Source organism: Melanostigma gelatinosum (genome assembly GCF_949748355.1).
Source record: "Melanostigma gelatinosum genome assembly, chromosome: 11".
NCBI lineage: Eukaryota > Metazoa > Chordata > Actinopteri > Perciformes > Zoarcidae > Melanostigma > Melanostigma gelatinosum.
The window spans coordinates 14,434,682-14,456,712 of record NC_136644.1 but is presented as its reverse complement, the minus strand read 5'-3'; positions in this window follow the sequence as shown (position 1 = coordinate 14,456,712).

The window sequence follows — 22,031 nt, the reverse complement described above, 5'->3', positions numbered from 1 at the left end:
CATGATATTTCACATAAATCTGTGCACTATTACCTGTTATACTGTCATGATGTGTTTACATTATGATCATGTGAGCAGACACTTCACTGAACTTTTCGCTTAGGGTAGAAGTGTCACGGGAGTTCACAGATAGGACCCAAAAGCAAGACCACAGGAGACAGAAGTGAATGTTCAACAGGTTTTATTTATAGACAGGTGGGTGCAGGTGTGGAGCCCGTGGTCCGACACCCGAGTGGCAGATCGACGGTGTGAGTCCCGTGGCTCGACACCGGAGGCCTGGCAGCTTGACGGCGATTGTAGTCCGTTTAACCCCAGGCGGGTAGAGCGACAGATCGACGGTGTGAGTCCCGTGGCTCGACACTGGAGGGCTGGTGAGTTGACGGCGTGAAGTCCCGTGGCTCGATACTGGAGTCGACAGAGTGTAATCCGTAGACCACAACGAGAGCAGAGCGGCGGAGCGCATCCACAAACACAAGGAGGGCAGAGCGGCGGAGTGTAATCCACAGACACAAGGAGGGCAGAGCGGCGGAGTGTAATCCACAGACACAAGGAGGGCAGAGGATGCCACGGGGTTTCAGCCGGTTAAAGACGGTACGACCTGACACTCCCAGACTGCAGGGCCAGAGCTTATATAGTGGCAGGATACTCATTAAGGGGCCCTGAGTCTGGTGTGTCAGGCTGCAGGAGGTGATCAGCTTGAGTGTCCTCAGCCGTGCACGATTAAGGGTGCGGCCATGGGAGGTGTCTGGAGGCAGAGGACAAACACAGAGCACATGGCACACAATAACAGACAGGGGAATGACAGAGCACATGAGGAGAGGAGATCAGGGGACACACACACCGGGTCAGACAGGGATCCTGGATCCTGACAAGAAGTTACTTAGTTTGTTGTTCAGACTGCTGTCTAATGTGTGTCTTTATTGTGTCTTACAGGTGTCCTGCTGTCTCCCCTTTCCTCTATCATATTGGCTCTCTGTCTTTCCTATACCTTCTATCAACTCTGTCTAAGCATTGGTTCCTCTAGCTTTCCTGTCAATCTACCGCTCTGTCTTTGATATTGGAATTCATTCTTTGTATCCCCCTTCTATCCCACTCTAGCTGTTACCGAACTTTCCAAACCTACCGAACCTTCTGAAAAACTTCTGAACAAATTACTGGAAACTGATTTCTGAAATCCTATATTCTGAAGTAAATTACATGGTTATCACAACCTGTCTGTTGAACGAAAACCTGAGTCTCTCATCTCGCCCACTCTCTGTCTCTCCACTGATCCTCTGATCCACTCACTTGCTTTGGGTTACTGGTACCTGATCTATCTTTTAAGAAATCTTTCAATCTTCTATCTACATCATATACATCTATAGCAGGGATTCCCAAAGTGGGGTGCGCAAGCTGCCTCTAGGGGGTGCGCGAGAGGAAAAGTGTAATGGCGGTCTGATGGTGTAATAATATTAAATATAAAAACAAAATGTAATTTTAATTTAAAAACTGTCAGGTGGGACATCTGAAGCTATCAGTCGTAAAAGAGGAGAGGGACAGAGAGAGAGAGAGGAATCGGAGGCGAGGGGAACGGAGAGGTGCGTTGGGGAGAGACCGGGAGAAGAAATCGAGCCAGAGTCAGAGGAAGATGAGACGGAGGAGACCGAAAAGGAGGAAGGGATAGCGCAGACAAATCGGGAGCACATCGGCCCATCGCGGAGTCAAGGTGAAAAAAGAGGAAACGAGGGTGAGCATCAGACTGGGAAAAAAAGAGGAAATATGATGAAAAGTATCTGTGTCTGGGCTTCACTTGGATTGGCAACGCAGATTCCCCAAAGCCACAGTGCGTGGTGTGCAGCGAGGTTCTGGCTAACAGCTGTCTGAAGCTCTTATTTACGTCGCCACCTGAACACCAAGCATGCCATTGCAAGTCAAAAGTCCCTTACATTGTTTATATCGAAATTGGAGGAGTTACAAAACAGCCAAAAACAACTGGAGTCTCATTCATGTGTTGGGTCTATAAATGACGCACTACGGGCTTCATATCTGGTTACAGAATAGCGAGAAAGGGGCTACCGCACACAATCGCCGAAGACGTGAGCTCGCCAGCTGCCAGAGAGATGGTGGAATGTATGATTGGGGAGAAAGAAGCAAAAAGGTTGAACATGATCCCGGTGTCCAACAACACTGTGTCGCGCCGCATCGATGCTTTGTCCGAAGACATCCTGGCTACATTAGTCGGTCATTAATTGTAAATTAAATGTGATAATCTGCCTCTGAGCCTGTGCGTGTGTGCTCGCCATCCGTATTGCTCTTTAAAAGTGACGCCTTGTGTCACTGAAAGTTATTGAAACTTTGTTGCAGTGTTTCAGGGCGTTTTCACACCTTCAGTTCGTTTGCGTTGTTGCAGTTGCTCCTTTGTTCGGTTTGTGTTCACACTGCAACATTTAACAGCGGACTAAATCTTGTAAACAAATGCCACGCGCGAGCAAACTGTTCTCTCATTGGTCCGATTCTTATGCGGCTATGAAGGCTTAAAAGGCTCTGTTGCTTCTTTTTTTTTTTTATTAAGGGGGGGGGTGCGCGAACCTGGTCGGGATGTAGAAGGGGGTGCGCGGCCTAAAAAGTTTGGGAACCGCTGATCTATAGAATACTATTACTGTTTGTACAAACAGTACAAAACATTTGAAATATACTAAGAGATTTTTTCAACAAAATTGAACATTTAATTGAAAAAGACATGCACATAATTTAGTTGTGATTGAAAAAGTTACACTTCTATCACAAACATTTGGTAAAATAAATTATAATTTCGAATTAAATCTGGTCAATTTCCAAATATATAATTTCTTGTAAAAGTTCATGATTAAGTTAACATAATTAAAGGAAACTGCATTCTGGTTAATATACATAAAAAACAACTACCGGTAGTGAAAATCCACATTAGAGAATAAGTCTAGTTGTTCCTGATCTTTGTTGCTGTGGAGTTCTGTTGGTTTGTACCCAGAGGTTTGTTTTGGTAACAGATATTTCACATTTCACATTGTTGTTTACTTGACTAGTCTACATACGAGTAAAAGTAATACCACTACATACATTGTATTCATTATTATTTAATTTATTTAGATTATTTTCCATGTAAATTATAAATATAATTGTTTGAATCATTCAGTGTTTTGTTGTTGTTTAACCTGTTCCTACTGAAATAAAATCCAGACTATCAATGAGGAACTGCATTCATTTGGAGCGGCTGTTTCCTGTCTGCAGACCAACGTTCTTCAGAAGCATTCATTCCACTATTTATTCCGTCTCCCCTTTTTTGAAACTCTTCTTCTTCATTTTTTTAAGCTACAGAAACCATTCAACTATCACAATGTTCAGCTCCTTCAGCTCATCTCTGCTATGACTTTTTATATTTCTAACCTTTAAACTATTTGAATTATTAAGCTTTTAGCAACTTTTTTTGAATTGGTTTCTATGGAGAAGATTTTCAAATCCTCTTAAACTTCAACTTTCAAATCCTTCAACTTCCTCATTCTTTCAGCTAAAGACACCATTTCAACTTTCAAATGTTGAGAAAACCCTGAACTATTGCCGCATTATTCAGCTTTTTGATATATTTTACACTTTCTGAACTGCAGCAATTTAACTTTTTATTCACTGTGTCTAGCAAGCCACCGGTCGCTGTTTACTACAGCTGTAGGAACACAAAATAAACTGATTTGGCTGTGATTCAACGGCAATAAACCGACAAAAAGGGACTCCAAAATAACGACGTAATGATGCCGCCGATTTGTAGGTTACTGGTCTTCTCAATGGAGCTCTGATGGATCAGTGCTAGGCTATGCTAACATCGTAGCAGCTCCACCAGCACTCAATAACGTCACGTAGACGTAAATACGGCAGCGTCTATTCATTGTTTGTACCATATGGTTTACACACACACACATGTATACACATAGTTTGGTCCGGTCTCTGTTGATATGAGGTATCGTAGAGCTCTGGGTGAACACAGACGGCTACAGGATTTATTTCCTGATTCAACAACGGCAGGAAGCCAGTGATGACAGGGGGGGCAACTCAACGCTGATAGGCTATCGCGCCACAGCGTCACGCGATTATGTCGCTGAAGTTGAAAAATTTCAACTCGCGCGTTGGCGATTTTGCGGCGTCCACCGCGTCCACCGCACTGCAATAACGCGTCCAACGCGCCGCGGCATCGCAAAATCGCGGCGCGCCAGTCTCATCGCGTCTGTGCATAGACTTTGTATGTAATCTCGACGCGCGTCAAAAAATCAACGCGACCGGTGTGAACGCAGCATTAGAGTGCATGATGTTACCGCTAGAGTGAAGAGCAGCTTGAGATTCTTGTGAAAAAAACATTTGTATTTTGCCACTGTGTCCACAATCTTCACTCTTCATGCATAATTTCTGGATGTAGAAGTAGCTAATATTGTCCTTGTTGTAGAAAAATTACTGTGGAATCCCACAGATTTCCACATTTGACACGGAAGCCGTTAATTGAGAGGAAAACCAACTTTCTCCTCCATAGAGACCAATGTTAAATTTTGCTTCAAAAACATCTTCCACAGAACACGGGACCCCATTTCTAGATTGCCAGTTAAGCCACATTTTTTACACTACAGACACAATTTTTACAGAAACTGTTCTTCAACTCATTCTTACTGTTCTTCAACTCATTCTTCCCCTCAATTATTAATATCGGAGCAATAGGAGCTACGGTTATGGGAGTTTTGATGATTTGTTTGAGAGATGTTTCCCTGTTTTATCTCCATGAAATGGCTTCAGGCACACAGGTGTTCGCGATTGAGCCAATTAGTGATGTTGATAAACACACAGACTCACAGACACATGCGCACATACACTCCTCTCCCTCTCTCTCTCTGTGTCTCTCATACAGTCATTCAGGTCTTAGGGATCTTTAGAGGTCTTTCCCCCCTCCTCCACCCCCCCCCCCACACACACACGCCATTTTAAAATACAAGCCCCACAGAATGAATCCTAACTGAAATGCTTGTGATGAGCCTGTTATTTAATAACCGGTTTGTGTTTATCTAACATTATGATTCTGTCTCCTCTCCCCTTCTCCCCCACACCCCACACCCCATTTCAAAATAAAAGCCCCAGAGAGTGAATTCTAACTGAACTGCTTGTGATGAAGCCTGTCATTTAATAACCTCTGTTTATGTTTATGATCGGCAGGAACTGGAGCGGGCTGCGGCGCTGCGGCGGCAGGAACTGGAGCGGGCTGCGGCGGCAGGAACTGGAGCGGGCTGCGGCGTAGAGGCGGCAGGAACTGGAGCTGGCTGCGGCGCAGGAACTGGAGCTGGCGCTGCGGCGGCAACAACTGGAGCTGCGGCGGCAGGAACTGGAGCTGGCTGCGGCGGCAGGAACTGGAGCGGGCTGCGGCGTAGAGGCGGCAGGAACTGGAGCTGGCTGCGGCGCTGAGGCGGCCGGAACTGGAGCGGGCGTAGAGGCGGCAGCGGCTGGGACTGGAGGTCGCCGCGGTACGGAGACAGCGGTGGCCGGAACTGGAGGTCGCTGCTGCTCTGGGACGGCAGCGGCGGGAACTGGAGGTCGCTGCTGCTCTGGGACGGCAGCGGCCGGGACTGGAGGTCGCTGCTGCTCTGGGACGGCAGCGGCCGGGACTGGAGGTCGCTGCTGCTCTGGGACGGCAGCGGCCGGGACTGGAGGTCGCTGCTGCTCTGGGACGGCAGCGGCCGTGACTGGAGGTCGCTGCTGCTCTGTGACGGTGGCGGCCGGGACTGGAGGTCGCTGCTGCACTGTGACGGCGGCGGCCGGGACTGGAGGTCGCTGCTGCACTGCGACGGTGGCGGCCGGGACTGGGGAAAGCTGTGCCGCAGAGGCGGTAGGGACCGGAGCTGGCTGCGGCGAAGAGGTGACAGGAACAGGAGCTGGCTGCAATGCTGTCCGAATACGGGGAGCCGGAGTCGGCCGGGCCACCGAGTGTTCCGCTACACTTGCTTGGCTCCCTCTCCGGCTGAGAAGGTGCTTGGCCATATAATCAGAGTCCCCCAGAGGGTCAAAAACTCTCATCAGAGCCGCCACAAAGTCCACATAACCCACAGTATTAGGCCGATCAAAACCTAATGTTCTCGCAGCCCAGTCCAAAGCCCTTCCCCGCAGTAATCCAACCACGTAGGCGACCTTGGACCCATCCGAGGCAAAAGTCTGAGGCCGACGGTCAAACACTCGTTGGCAAAGCAACAGGAAGCCCTGGCACCTCCCCAGTGTTCCGTCATAGGGAATTGGAACCGGCACCGGGGATTCCCAGACCGGCGGAGCGAGGACTGGAGGGAATAGTGCAGGTGCTGGACCTGGTGGAGACCTGACTGTCCGGGCTAGTTCCTGCACGAAACAGCCAATCCGAGAAATCTCAGCAGTGACACTTCTCACCTCCTCCAGCAGACTGTTAGGGCCGTACAGTGTAGCTGCTCCTGTGGTTGATGGGTCCATTATGGTCAGGTCGTTCTGTTATGTGGGAGTTCGCAGGTAGGACCCAAACGCAAGACCACAGGAGACAGAAGTTACTCTGAACAGGTTTTATTTCAAATGTGTGAAGGTGTGGAGCCCGTGGTCCGACACCAGAGTGGCAGAGCGACGGTGTGAGGCCCGTGGCTCGACACCGGAGGGCTGGCAGCTTGACGGCGAGAGTAGTCCGTGTCACACAAGGAGGGCAGAGCGGCGGAGTGTAATCCGTACACACCAGGAGGGCAGAGGACGCCACAGGGGGTCAGGTCGTTCTGTTATGTGGGAGTTCGCAGGTAGGACCCAAACGCAAGACCACAGGAGACAGAAGTTACTCTGAACAGGTTTTATTTCAAATGTGTGAAGGTGTGGAGCCCGTGGTCCGACACCAGAGTGGCAGAGCGACGGTGTGAGGCCCGTGGCTCGACACCGGAGGGCTGGCAGCTTGACGGCGAGAGTAGTCCGTGTCACACAAGGAGGGCAGAGCGGCGGAGTGTAATCCGTACACACCAGGAGGGCAGAGGACGCCACAGGGGGTCAGGTCGTTCTGTTATGTGGGAGTTCGCAGGTAGGACCCAAACGCAAGACCACAGGAGACAGAAGTTACTATGAACAGGTTTTATTTCAAATGTGTGAAGGTGTGGAGCCCGTGGTCCGACACCAGAGTGGCAGAGCGACGGTGTGAGGCCCGTGGCTCGACACCGGAGGGCTGGCAGCTTGACGGCGAGAGTAGTCCGTGTCACACAAGGAGGGCAGAGCGGCGGAGTGTAATCCGTACACACCAGGAGGGCAGAGGACGCCACAGGGGGTCAGGTCGTTCTGTTATGTGGGAGTTCGCAGGTAGGACCCAAACGCAAGACCACAGGAGACAGAAGTTACTCTGAACAGGTTTTATTTCAAATGTGTGAAGGTGTGGAGCCCGTGGTCCGACACCAGAGTGGCAGAGCGACGGTGTGAGGCCCGTGGCTCGACACCGGAGGGCTGGCAGCTTGACGGCGAGAGTAGTCCGTGTCACACAAGGAGGGCAGAGCGGCGGAGTGTAATCCGTACACACAAGGAGGGCAGAGGACGCCACGGGGTTGACGCGGGTGAAAGACGGTACGACCTGACAACCCCAGACTGCAGGGCCAGAGCTTATGTAGTGCCAGCAGACTCATTAGTGGGCCCTGAGTCTGGTGTGTCAGGCAGCAGGAGGTGATCAGCTGGAGTGTCCTCAGCTGTGCACACTCAAGGGTGTGGCCATGGGAGGCGTCAGGTCAGACAGGGATCCTGGATCCTGACAGTTTATGTGTCAAACATGATGATTATGTCTCCTCTCCCCCTCCCTCCCCCACCCAGTCCCACCCTTTCAAAATAAAAGCCTCATGGATTAACTGTATTTAAACGTTTCGCTCAAAATTAGGCTTTTTGTTGAAATAATGAATGCTCTTACTAATACTGCGACAACTACTACTACTGCTAATATTTCTAGTATTACCACTACTACTACAACTTTTGCTGTTGCTACTATTACTACTACTGCTACTGCTATTACTGCTACCATACATACTACCACTACTGCTATTACTACCACTACTATTATTACTGATACCACAACTGCTAATACTGCTATTCCTGCTACTACCAGTACTAATAACCAGTACTAATACTACTACAGCTATTAGTACGACTGCTGATACTACTACTTCTACTACTTCTTCTAATTACAAATACTTCGACGACAACTTATACTACTACTGCTACTACAAATATCACTACTGCTACAACTAGTACTTATTCAAATGCTACTCATACTTATACTGCGAATAATACTTCTACTACTACTACAACAAATATCACTACTGCTGGAATTCTTTTAAGCTACAGAAACCGTTCGAATATCAAAATGTTCAGCTCTTTCAGGAGAGGGGTGACATAACTTCATATTTGTAATCTTTCAACTTTTTGAATTATTCAGCTTTTTGCAATTATTTTTTAAATTGGATATCTATTTTCAGCAATGTTTTTGAGATTCATTTCAGCTTTCAGCATTCCAACGCATTTTCAGCAGGAAATGCATTTTCTAGTTTTCTTCTGTTCTTATGATCTATATATATGATCTATCTGTGTGTAGAGTCATGGTGCTAACTTACATGTTAATTGTTAATTTTGTTGTAAAATGACAAATAAATAGACAAGTAACATGTCAAAAGAAAAATATAAAATATTTCGAGCCTCGATGCTGATTTTAATTACAGCCAACAGGGCAGTGCGTGCAACATTAAAGGCTCAAAACACACAGTGCTACGTTTCAGACAAGTCGTCCTCTCTCTATTTTCCTCCTTTGTTACTCTTTCTAGTCCTCCCACCCTCGGTTGCCCACTCCTTCACTTTAATCCCGTGGCGGAATTTCACTCGACAAGTGATCAAAGACGAGTCGTGCGATGCCAGGTGCGGCTGCAGCTTCAACCGTTGACAACCACCAAGCAATTTTTCCTCCCTTCCTTTCCTCTTCTCTGGAAAAAAAGAAGAAACCTAAACAAAGCTGGGTGAAAAACAGTTTCTTTGCCCACCGCCGTTATTTTTAAGACTTTATCTTTTTCCCCCCCAGAAGGGGAAGTAGGGATGTTTTTTCCCCCTTCTTTTTGACACTGATCTGTGTTACCTATAGTCTCCCGTCCCCCTCAGCGCTTGGTGTGGTGGCTGGTTTGATGAGTTCTGTGACAGAAAATTACGACACTCTTGAGACAGACGACCAGCAGGAGTTGTGGAACAGAGAGAGGACGCACAACAGGGATTAGGCTTTATTAAGACTCAGCCACCACAGATGGGCACAACAACACAGCGTGCGGGTGTGTGTCAGTGGATAAGTGAAGGATACAGCTCAAAGTATCTTTCTCAACCTATAGGTGGTCCCCCACTGAAGATACACATCAACTCTAATAGGTATCTTATGTCTGAAGGTGTCGCTTCACTTGTTGAGAGAACGTCACCACACTATGCTGCCGATGTGTCTACTGCAGACATGTAAGGATTCGGAAGCAGGCATCAATCAGGTTGAGGTGACGGATTTTTATTATTTGTGTGTAATTTCTATACTTTTGTCTTGAAGTCACACATAATGGTCTAAATATTTGGTACACAATATGTCTTGTATGCTTTGGTTCTCACGAGAACAAAATAAAACTCTTCATTGTCCATGTCATTAAGCAGACACCTCAGTGCACATTATAACATTCCTTTTCTAAACAGGCTGACAACACAAGAAGCCAAACCAAAGACGCAGTCAGTTAAGTTAAGTTTTAAGTTTATTGTCATATACATTTACACATATATGAAATTTGTCCTCTGCATTTAACCCATCCCTAGCTTATTGGGAGAAGTGGGCAGCTGAGCGTAGCAGCCAAGGATCGAACCGCCGACCTTGCGGTTGCCGGACGACCCTCTCTACCCAGTGAGCCACAGCCGCCCCAAGTCACCGTGACGTAAGCCGTTAGGTTTGGTTTTGAGGCCTCCAGTGCGGCATTTTGTTCGTCACCATCTTGTTTTTTTGGTAAGAGGGTGAGGCTAAGTACAACCAATGCTGCATGACAACTTTTTAGGCGAGTGTGTGTGTGAGAATGCGTGTGAGTGAGGCAACTTTGCATATATCTAATGTGAATTTTTTAAATGTTTTTATGTTGTTTTTAAACTTTTTACTGTTCAGTTTTTTTAGGTCTATCAACTGTGTTTTCATGTGGTGCTTGTGAGAAACCTTTAAGCTGCCATCTTGGCCAAGCACCCCTTGTAAAAGAGATTCAAAATCACATTGGAATTATCCTGACTAAATGAAGGTAAAAAAAAAGCAACAAATCTTCATATTAACTTGTGGTTTGGTTTTGGTATGGGGGGGGGGGGGGGGGGGTTACTGACAGGTGAGAAAGCAAGTGTAGTGCGGTTAACCCCCAGCCGTTGTGAACCCCCTCCCAAACACTATAGTCAACCCATCACCCCTCCTCCCCAAACCAGTGCTGTTTCGAGCTGGAACAGACACATACATGCACAAATCCCTGTGCTGGAGTGGGTTTACTAAGTTCAGATAACTTCATATAGATGGGTCATACGAGTAACTAAGAGGAAAATGTTTATGTTAAAGTGGCTGCATTTATTCTAGCAGATGTTGAAACATAACGTCCAGAAGACAGGGAGAAGTGTTACTGTCTTTTTGTATAAAATAGGCACCGACCAGGCAGACTTTTCTAGGTTTCAGTGACACTTTTATGCACAGTGTCACACATCTACTGTGCAGGCAGTAAAACTAAATGCATCACTACTTTACCTTTGCTGTTGTAAGGGCTGTTAACATTCATTCATTCAAGTGAGACCAGGCTTACGTAGCAAAAACAGTAATATGAAGATTAGGGAAAGATTGTGGTCATGGTGGTGAAAAGTGTGATTGAGGTATGGTCAAGGCTATAGGCAACTTACAAAACTTAGTCAAGGTGAAAGATCATGGTCATGGTGAAGAAACAACAACAACAGGACTTACTGGACTTCATTGTCAAACATTTTCTGATTCTGGTTTTTCAAACGTGAATCTGTGCTTTTCCAGCAAGTCGTAGATGATTCACATAACAAGTCATTTGAAGACGTCCCCTTGAGGTCTAGGATATTATAGAGTTCATTTTTCACTGTTATTTGGCATTTTATAGATTAAATGACGCATTAATCAACAATGAAACAATTAATTAGATATCCTGTCTTTTGTTTCGAGAAATGTGCCTATTTCTTAACTGTCTTCTCTCTGCTGCACTGGAGGATGACTGACTGACCGCATCATGTTGTTTACAGAAGTCAAAAGTGTGTTTACATAGAAAACAACAGGCCTTCTGTTCTGATGCGCATCATACATCCCATAGAAAAATGTATATCTGTATAACTAGCTCACTTTGGATACTGTAGCTCAGTTAGCAAGAACAATATTTCAAGTCATCGCGAAAACTGTTTTCTACACGAATAACACAGCTGCACTATTTTTCATAAAAGATTGAGAATTTTGTGAGTAGGCCTCCAGACCTTTACTTTCTGCCTTGCTACATAAAAGGTCAGATTATTTTTTTTATTGGTGATGACATTGACATCGGACATAAATCAAGATGTGCGGCGTATGTGTATGTTTACCACAATACAGACATCCTCACATTGTCCTCAACCTTGCCCGAGACTGACAATTTAATGGAGAGCATGTATGCTGGCAATTGACTCAGCTGCGAGAGGGTTAAAAGAAACACCAAAAACTGTTTTCAAATGCTGAAATTCAGAGCAGTTAAAGGGGACATGTGCCACGAATAAAAGGAAAGGTTAAAACAGCCAGTCTAAAGTGAGAGCGAAGGCTATACACAAGGACTGCAGAAGTTGTTGTACGTTTGAGAAATTGCTTGTTTCCCCTCCTTTGAAGAATTGGTTATGAGAGTAAATCTGACAGAAAATTACCTTACTAAAGGAATATAACTCCACGTTGAGCAGTGATGATCACATTAAAGAAAATCAAGCAAATATATTCAGCCAGTTCCTTTCAAGCTGATATGAAAATGGATTGTTGCGAAAAAAGAGAAAACGGGGCCAAAGAAGTATTTTCTGGCTGTTAAATTGGATGTGCGTATGACAAATTTCAAAGGCTGTCAAAATAAAAAAGGGGGGGGGAAGAAGAAAGAGTTGGAAAAAATACATTTACATCATAAATGCACAGGTTCCCTTTCAAAAGGCCTCTTCAAAACTCTGTCAGGCTTTTAATGGTAGGCAAGTTCAAAGTGGCACTAGACTCCCACTGCTTTCAGAGATATAGTGTGTATGTGTGTGTGAGTGTGAATGTGTGTCCGCATCCGATTACGGTCACACACACAGTAGCATGTGAACTAATACCGTCCTCCGTCTGTCCCAGATCCTCAACCCCCTTTTGCTATACTTGTGCTATTGTGTCTGTGTTTGCACATGTATCTGATTGACGGGTGTATACGTAGAACTGATGCCATGTCCTCACTACTCCGTGTCTAGTTGGATGCAGAGTTGTCAAATAGAAACGATCTCCGTCCACACGGGAGTTTCAGCATTATTCTCAAGTTGATCTGCATCCACACGGCAGCCTTCGAAGGCAGACAGCACGTGACCATTAACGTACACTGGGCATGCGCGTCACGGTGTAAACAGGAAGTAGATTGCTCGCTTGGTTAAAAAAAATGCCAAAGTAGTCTTTAATAATGAAAGATTGTATTTGAAAGGTTGTATTTGATCTTCCTCTATAAACGCAAACAGACACACTTCGTGGAAAGTTTTAGAAGTTTTATTTTTCAGACTTTACAACAGTAGTTACAGCGCTGCGTCTCTCTCTCTCTCGCTCTCTCTCTCTCTCTCATCAACTTTACTTTAAAATCAACACTTACACATTGTAGTGACTTTAACAATATCCATTTTTATATCCTAAAGTCACGGTGGGGCGAACGGGTGAACTTGTTCGGACGCGTGTTCCACAAACATTTCAATGTCCAATGCGCTGTCTTTCTTTAGATCCGTTGATCCTTTTATTCAAATACACATTGGCACCGTAACAGAATACAGGATACGTTACTTGGACACGATACGATAACACGGTCAAAAACTGTGAGCTTCCCATCCGCACACACACCTGGTCCTCATTACCAGGCACTTACATATATGCACATTTAAGTTAATGTGCCACCCACTGTTCAATGTCAGAACTGCATGAGTTTCCCTCAAAGACAAAATAAAACAACAAAACTACATTATGGCTCCAACACACCGGCCCCTAATTGTTAATGGCAGGAGGGCATAAACAATTCAACAGATATTTATATAATGGAGCCAATAAATCCATAATAAAATGAACAAACAAAACAAACAAAAACCCCAAATTCCCCTCAGGGTACGAGGTCCCTAATAACTTTGTTATGGTTCAGCTTCTTGTAGAAGACAAAGTTTGGTCACTGGCCTGTCCAGCGTGCTAGTCTTGGTTTGCACTCGTGCAGATCGCACCACTCCTTTCCTGTCAGGATAGGTCTCTAGAACTTTTCCGAGTAACCAGGAACTACGTGGAGCTGTAGCATCTGCAACAAGTACAATGTCTCCCGGAACAAGGCTCCGTCTCTCCTACTCCACCTTTGGCACTCCTGTAGCAAAGGCAAGTATCATCCTTATGATGCGCTCCCATACACCTCCATGATGAGAAGCTGTTGGTGTGTTGAAGCTCCACTTTATTCCTTCCTGTAGAAAAGCCGCTTGTATCTTCCTGTGATTTAAAGCAGCAAGAGCTCTTCTCAACTCCCTTTCAGCACCAACAAAGTTGGTTCCATTGTCAGTGAGAGACTTGTCCTCTTCTACAAACAACCCTGCGTACAGCATTGATACATGAGTCAGTATCCAAAGAGTAGGCAACTTCCAAGTGGACTGCTCTACATGCCGTACATGTAAATATGACTCCATAGCGTTTTTCAAGGTTACGTCCTCTCTTGATCTCAACTGGCCCAAAATAATCAACTCCGACGTTGGTGAATGGAGGCAGATCAGGAACGAGTCTTTCAATAGGCAAGTCTGCCATTTTTTGCTCACACAACTTCCCTTTATGGTGCTTACAGAAGCCACAGTTGGACAGGATCTTTCTTGTTGCTGCATTAGCACTTGTAATCCAGTATTTCCTCCGTAATCTGGAGAGAGCATGGTTTCTTCCACCATGGCCCACCTGTTTGTGAATGTGCTTTAATATTAGAGTGGATACATGTTGGGTTTTGAATAGATGACTGGATGTTTTGTCTCCTCAGGCATGGCTGCCTTACTCAATCTCCCTCCAACTCTAAGTAATCCATCTTCCAGAACCGGGTCCATCTTGTAAATGGTGCTATCCTTTTTCACTTCACGTTTGCCAGATGTTAACGCCGCCAATTCCTCATGGAACCTTTCCTGCTGAGTGAAGCGAAGGATCGATTTTTCTGCTCCTGAAAGATCATCTGGAGTCAAACTCTGCCCCTTTAACACAGCTTTAATTTGGTGCATTTCCTGTTCCAATTTGTTGCCATTCATGTCTGTAACTTCATGGCTCATTTGTTTCCTTTTTTGACTAATTTCCAGTAGAGTTCTTCTTATTTTCAGAATCCATGCTACTGACCTCTTTAACCTTTTCCAGTCAGAAAAGTATGTTATCAGTTGATGGGTGGCATTTGGTGCATCTTCAACAATCACTGCATTGGTTATAAGTTCCTTTTTTACTTCTGGGTCATCAGCAGCAATGTTAGAACCAAAGCTGCGAGCAGGCCACTCCTCCACTGCTTTCCGCAGAAAGTCAGGTCCATCAATCCATCTTCTGTTTGTCATCAAATGGTCCATCTTGAATCCCCTTGAGGCTTCATCGGCAGGATTCTGTGTGGTAGGAACATATCTCCACTGTGAGACAGTTGCTCCTCGGATGGTAGATATCCTGTTCGCCACAAAGGTTTGGAATCTCTTGTCCTCGTTTCTGATATACTTTAAAACTGAAGTACTATCAGTCCAGAAACATGACTTTTCAAGTTGAAGCTGTAATGTTGGATAAGCAATGTTGTTATTTGATGGTCTCTCAAGGCTACCAAACGGAAGAAGTAAAACGAATCAGCGTCGATCACTCGTCTCTCACTCGTCTCTCACTCGTTTCCTCTGTGTTGTTGTCTGTTTGTCACTCGTAGCGCTGAATATTCAATTCAATTCAATTCAATTCAATTCAATTTATTTTTGTATAGCCCAAAATCACAAATTACAAATTTGCCTCAGAGGGCTTTACAATATGTACACGTTTGACATCCTCTTGTCCCGGGACCCTCACATCGGAACAGGAAAAACTCCCCAAAAACCCCTTTAACGGGGAGGAAAGAGGAAGAAACCTGTGGGAGAGCAATAGAGGAGGGATCCCTCTCCCCGGATGGACAGAAGTGCAATGATGTCATGTGTAGAACAGGATAGTGAATTACAACACATTCAATGTAATTACAGCACATGCAATGTATGACACAACCACGACAGGAGGCAAGACCTGGTCCAGGTTTAACCCGGATACACAGGAACCTGTGAGGCGAGAAAGCACAGAGACTCTGGTGAAGAAGCAGGTCAATAATGTGCATTAATGGTATCGGTAATATGAAATAGTAATGTGAGTAATAATAAAAGTGATATTAGCAGTTGGAGTCAGCAGGGCCATGGTAGGAGGAAGGACCAGGGTCCAGATGAAACCATGCTCCATGGAAACCTGTGAGGAGAGGAAGCACAAGGACTCCGGGGAAGAGACAAAATCAGTACTGTGCATTAATGGTATCGGTAATCGGATTAATAATGTTAATAATGAAGATCGTAGTAGGTGTCAGCAGGGCCATGGCTGGTTGAAGAACCAGTGTCCAGATAAAACTGCGGTCATCCTGTGAGGCGAGAAAGCACAAATACTCCGGGGAAGAAGTAAAGTTAGTAATGAGCATTAATGGGACATCAATGCATACAGATGGAGGTGAAGAAGAGGAGGAGGAGAGAGGTGCTCAGTGTAGGAAGTCCCCCTGTAGTTTTTGCCTATACCAGTTTGTCTATGGGCCGGTCCAAGGCAAGCCAGCCCTAACTATAAGCACTATCAAAGAGGAAAGTCTTAAGCCTACTCTTAAATGTGGTGAGTGTGTCTGCCCCCCGGACTGAAACGGGAAGCTGGTTCCACAGAAGAGGAGCTTGATAACTGAAGGCTCTGGCTCCCATCCTACTTTTTAAGACTCTAGGAACCACAAGTAACCCTGAATCACTGGATCGCAGCTCTCTAGTAGGGCAGTATGGTACTATAAGCTCTTTAAGATATGATGGAGCCTGACCAATTCAGGCTTTGTAGGTAAGTAAAAGGATTTTAAATTCTATTCTAGATTTTACAGGGAGCCAGTGCAGAGAAGCTAATACAGGAGTAATATGATCTCTCCTCTTAGTTCTTGTTAGTACACGAGCTGCAGCATTCTGGATCAGCTGGAGAGATTTAAGAGACTTATTAGAGCAGCCTGAAAATAAGGAATTGCAATAATCTAGTCTAGAGGTAACAAATGCATGAACTAATTTCTCTGCATCGCTTTGAGATAGGATGTGCCTGATTTTTGAAATATTACGTAGGTGAAAAAAGGCAGTCCTAGAAATAAGTTTTATCTGAGAGTTGAAAGACTCATTTATTTATTGCTAACGGTAGCTTCAGACAGCCGCTCCGTGGGGGCTGATCGCCGATGGTCACGCAGCTCGCTAATTGCTAGAATAACAGCTGCTTCCTCCACATAAATGCAGACTTTTTTACTGCACAACAGCTGCTAGTACGTAACAGGTAATACAGCGTGCACAAAACCGGCGCTCCATGTATGGCTGATAGCGTCTCTGGACTCGGGAATTGTCGCTTATTGCTCGAAGAATAGCTCGCCTCCTCCGCCTGTAGGCAATAGCAGCACTGTAAAATGACGAATTTAACTCCACAATAGCTGCTTGCCATTCGTTATGCATGTTGAAGTGAATCACTGCTGGTCGTCCGGCTGTTTGTTTTCTTCCGGGTACGGGTCACGTGATAGTGAGTGTGACGAATCAGGGACGGAGACGTCATGGCTGGTAATAACCAATCCAGTAGCGAGCACGGGTGTGGGCTCATTTTTTCGAACACACATCCGTGTCCGACCGTCTACACTCAACCAAAACCCCGGAGTTTTCAAATACCTCCAACCTCGGCGGAGTTTTCAGGCTCCTCCGTTTAGGGTGCTCCAAAACTCCGGCGTAGTGTAGCTGCTCAGTGTAAACGTAGCAAAGATGGAGTAAAACTGGAGTAGTGTGGACTAGGAATCATGCCTAGTCCACACTACTCCAGTATATAGTAGAAGGCACTTCTTTGTCACTCTCATTGTTCCCCTCCTCTACCTAATCACTCTTCACGTCCCCGACTGGGACGTGTCACGTGTCGAAGTGTACCTGAGCAATACACTGAACCCCCGGCTCCCAGGGCGCCGATCAATGGCAGCCCACTGTTCCCTATATACAGGGATGGGTCAAATGCAGTAGTCAAATTTCGTGTATGTGTAAAAATGTATATGACAATAAAAATGGTTTCTTCTTTCTTCTTCTTCTTTCTTTCAACTCCCCCCACTTTCCTTATCCACTCTGTACCACTTTCTCCGGTTCCATCCACTTTTTATTTCTTTACATGATTTCTCCGCTTCTGCTTCCCTTCCGCTTCTCTCCCCTCCTTCCTCCCAGTTTGTCCTGGACTGTTGGCGGGGAATTGCTCGAAATCGTGTCTTGGGGAACGTTGCAAACGTTGTGAAAGCACTCCGGATCCCAGTACCAGCCAGCACCAGCCAAACCAGCCATGCCCCACGGTGATATCCCTGCATCAAAGCCACAAATCTTCCCCTTTTTCTTTGCCTCCCTCCCCTTTCTCTTCTGTCTCTTTTTCCACGGTGGCACTTCTAGCGGCTCCGAATGTTTAAACTTCATATATCAGCCTCATTACGGAGCCTCAAAGCCTTCCATCGATTCTAAAGGCGCTCATTTGAATTTTTAATCACACGTATGTACGAGTGCTACGCTCAGCAACTATCCGACGCAAGCGTGCACACACACACACACACACACACATGCACACACCCTCACGCTCTGATCTCCGCTCCTTCAGCTCTTTTAGAGTGTTCTGCCTCTCAAGTTTGCGAGTTCAAACTTCCACTTTAAAAAAGTCTTAGCTAATATTGCTGCGATGAGTTTGAATTTGGAGTGATAAGCGCTAGCACAGCGCTAGGTTCAGACTCCATTGTGAGCACAGTGGCATTGCTTGTGGGCGACAGAGTGCTAGACTCAAGTTAACAGTAGCATTCAATTGCCTAACCGAGGTGTTACTTTAGCGTTACTGTTCTCTTTGATGTCAAATATGTAGTTTGAGCGTAGAAAACATTATATATAAAATATACACTTATACATTCAATCACTCAATCCCCTCGGGTATACTGTAGCTATGTAGGGCCTACTTACGCTCAGTTACCATGTGCATACAAAGTCTTGGCTAAGCTACAGAGAGACTTTGTCACTCAAGCAATAGCAGGGAGAGGGAGAAAGAATCCTTTAGATCAGCGGTTCCCAAACTTTTTAGGCCGCGCACCCCCTTCTACATCCCGACCGGGTTCGCGCACCGCCCCCCCTTAATAAAAAAAAAAAAAAAAGAAGCAACAGAGCCTTTTAAGCCTTCATAGCCGCATAAGAATCGGACCAATGAGAGAACAGTTTGCTCGCGCGTGGCATTTGTTTACAAGATTTAGTCCGCTGTTAAATGTTGCAGTGTGAACACAAACCGAACAAAGGAGCAACTGCAACAACGCAAACGAACTGAAGGTGTGAAAACGCCCTGAAACACTGCAACAAAGTTTCAATAACTTTCAGTGACACAAGGCGTCACTTTTAAAGAGCAATACGGATGGCGAGCACACACGCAGAGGCTCAGAGGCAGATTATCACATTTAATTTACAATTAATGACCGACTAATGTAGCCAGGATGTCTTCGGACAAAGCGTCGATGCGGCGCGACACAGTGTTGTTGGACACCGGGATCATGTCCAACTTTTTTGCTTCTTTCTCCCCAATCATACATTCCACCATCTCTCTGGCAGCTGGCAAGCTCACGTCTTCGGCGATTGTGTGCGGTAGCCCCTTTCTCGCTATTCTGTAACCAGATATGAAGCCCGTAGTGCGTCATTTATAGACCCAACACATGAATGAGACTCCAGTTGTTTTTGGCTGTTTTGTAACTCCTCCAATTTCGATATAAACAATGTAAGGGGCTTTTGACTTGCACTGGCATGCTTGGTGTTCAGGTGGCGACGTAAATAAGAGCTTCAGACTGTTAGCCAGAACCTCACTGCACACCACGCACTGTGGCTTTGGGGAATCTGCGTTGCCAATCCAAGTGAAGCCCAGACACAGATACTTTTCATCATATTTCCTCTTTTTTTCCCAGTCTGATGCTCACTCTCGTTTCCTCTTTTTTCACCTTGACTCGATGGGCCGATGTGCTCCCGATTTGTCTGTGCTATCCCTTCCTCCTTTTCGGTCTCCTCCGTCTCATCTTCCTCTGACTCTGGCTCGATTTCTTCTCCCGGTCTCTCCCCAACGCACCTCTCCGTTCCCCTCGCCTCCGATTCCTCTCTCTCTCTCTGTCCCTCTCCTCTTTTACGACTGATAGCTTCAGATGTCCCACCTGACAGTTTTTAAATTAAAATTACATTTTTTTTAAATATTTAATATTATTACACCATCAGACCGCCATTACACTTTTCCTCTCGCGCACCCCCTAGAGGCAGCTCGCGCACCCCCAGGGGTGCGCGCACCGCACTTTGGGAATCCCTGCTTTAGATCTTCCTGCAAGAAGTACACCTTTGAATCTGAATTTCCTTGCAGAAAAAAGTGCTTCGAAAATCTAATGCATAAACATTATCTTCTTTCCCCCACCCTTCTACATCTTGCTCCCTCCATTCCCTCCCTTCACCTATAAAGCGCACAAGCTTCTGAGCGACTTTGGAAGAACTTCCCTTTTTTAGAGTCCTCAGTAACTTAAATAAGAGGCGTCGGGGATTTGGATATTGTTATGTCTCATCAAAGGCAGAGATCCTCAGCTATCCTCCCTTGCCTGTTCTCTTGCTGTCTGTCAACGCCCAGTCTTCAAGAAAGATGCCTCTGCTCAAGACTGATGTACTGTAATTTGATATATTCCCCGCTCCATCTTCCCTACTCTGGGGTTTTTTGAGAAATCTTTGTTAGGGTACAAGCTAGCTATTTTAAGGTTTCAAGACCAAATTTTCACTGAAACTGAAGTGAGTTTGGTGCCTGCAGAACTGGGTGTGACCCTAAAGCCTTCAGAAAGGAGCGAGCAGGCAGAAAGTGGACTGCTGTGGCCACATGGATCACATATTTCCAATAGAATGAAATAATTACAGCAAGCATTTGAAAATGCTGGCACTCGCAATCTTTAACCCGGTCAAAAGGTATTTCTTGATGTGTCTTTGTAATCGACAGTCACTCGCTGCTGTCTCTGCTTTTTTTTTTCTTACCTTCACACAGCGGGCAGCAGAGAGTTGAGTGCATGCCTTTCTGCTGTTATTGGTGTTGGCTTCACTACCTCTCACAGTCCAGAGCGTCATCAGAGCGCCTATAAGTTCAATGGATCATAATGAAAAGCCTCGTGGTAACGAGCATTGAACCCATGTAGCGACGCCACCTCATTGGCTTAGTTGACTGAGTTTGATTCAGTGAATGCTACCCATATGTTAGCACCCCCCCCCCCCCACACACACACACACACTCCCCCCTCACATGCTCTCCCCCCCCCTTTCCTTTGCACCTGCTGCTGTGAACAGCAGGATCCCAGTGTGTGTTTCTGTTCATCTCTTGCTTTTCTCCCTGCTCTCACCACTCCATCCCTCCATCCCTTTCTTTCATGTGCTCTGCAGTCAATCCCAGCTGGATCAGGCCTGCCAGTCTAGTCACATGCAGTCTTTGTTGATGTAGCAGTGCAGTGTAAAATATTAGCATTTATTCTAAAATTATGTTGAAAGAGTGCATAGTGACTAACAAAGTTGAAGTTTATTTGTCACTGTGCTGCAGCTGTAGTCTCGATGTACAACCTTTTTATTGAGAATACATCTTTTGGTATTTAGCCTCTCGCTTACTGGAATGTACCACAAAGGTGAGAAATTGGGGCGTTCTGATCTTAATTTCTAGAGCCACGTCATTAACATAACAAAACTGTCTTTTCATTTAAAAAAAGTTAAAATCTTTGCAATATTTCAAGCTAACATATTTTTTAACGATTTAAGCTGTTGTGTCTTTGGAAGTTTTGTGCCAACTGTATCTCTGAAGACCCAGACTCACTAGACCTAGATGGCATTGTCTCAACAATCGTAGTTGTATTTTTAGTTAGATGGCTTCTTAACATTTGCATTTGGTTAATTTTTTTAACTTAAATTATTAATATCCCATCCCCTCTTTGATCTCGTAGGTCACCTGGCTTGGCTCGGGCCTTCCGGTTGTTCCTAACACTAAAGTTGATGAAGCAGCTTTACAGATTGCAAATTATATATATATATATATATATATATATATATATATATATATATATATATATATATACGTACATGTTTGTGAAAGTCTGTCTTTGTAATTGTGCTGCAGCTACAGCAATAGTCTGTATTGTTTATGCTTTTATAACCTTCATAGCACATGGTTTTCATAGAGAATACATCTTTTCCTATTTAGCCTCTCGCTTCCTGGAAAGTAGCACACAAAACTGCTATCTGAAATTCTGTGTGTGAGTCATGACAATGTTTTTATTCCTGATCTCAGCAATAGCCCTTTTTCAAAGTGGAAGTTTTGAAAAACAGGTGAAATAAATTTAGTCAACAATGACTCAGTTCTATTCAGTTTCACGTTAAGCCATGACATCGAGCCAGCATGTACGATAACAGGATGTGTGAACTCACTCACCTAAATATTATCAATTACACCTGTGCTT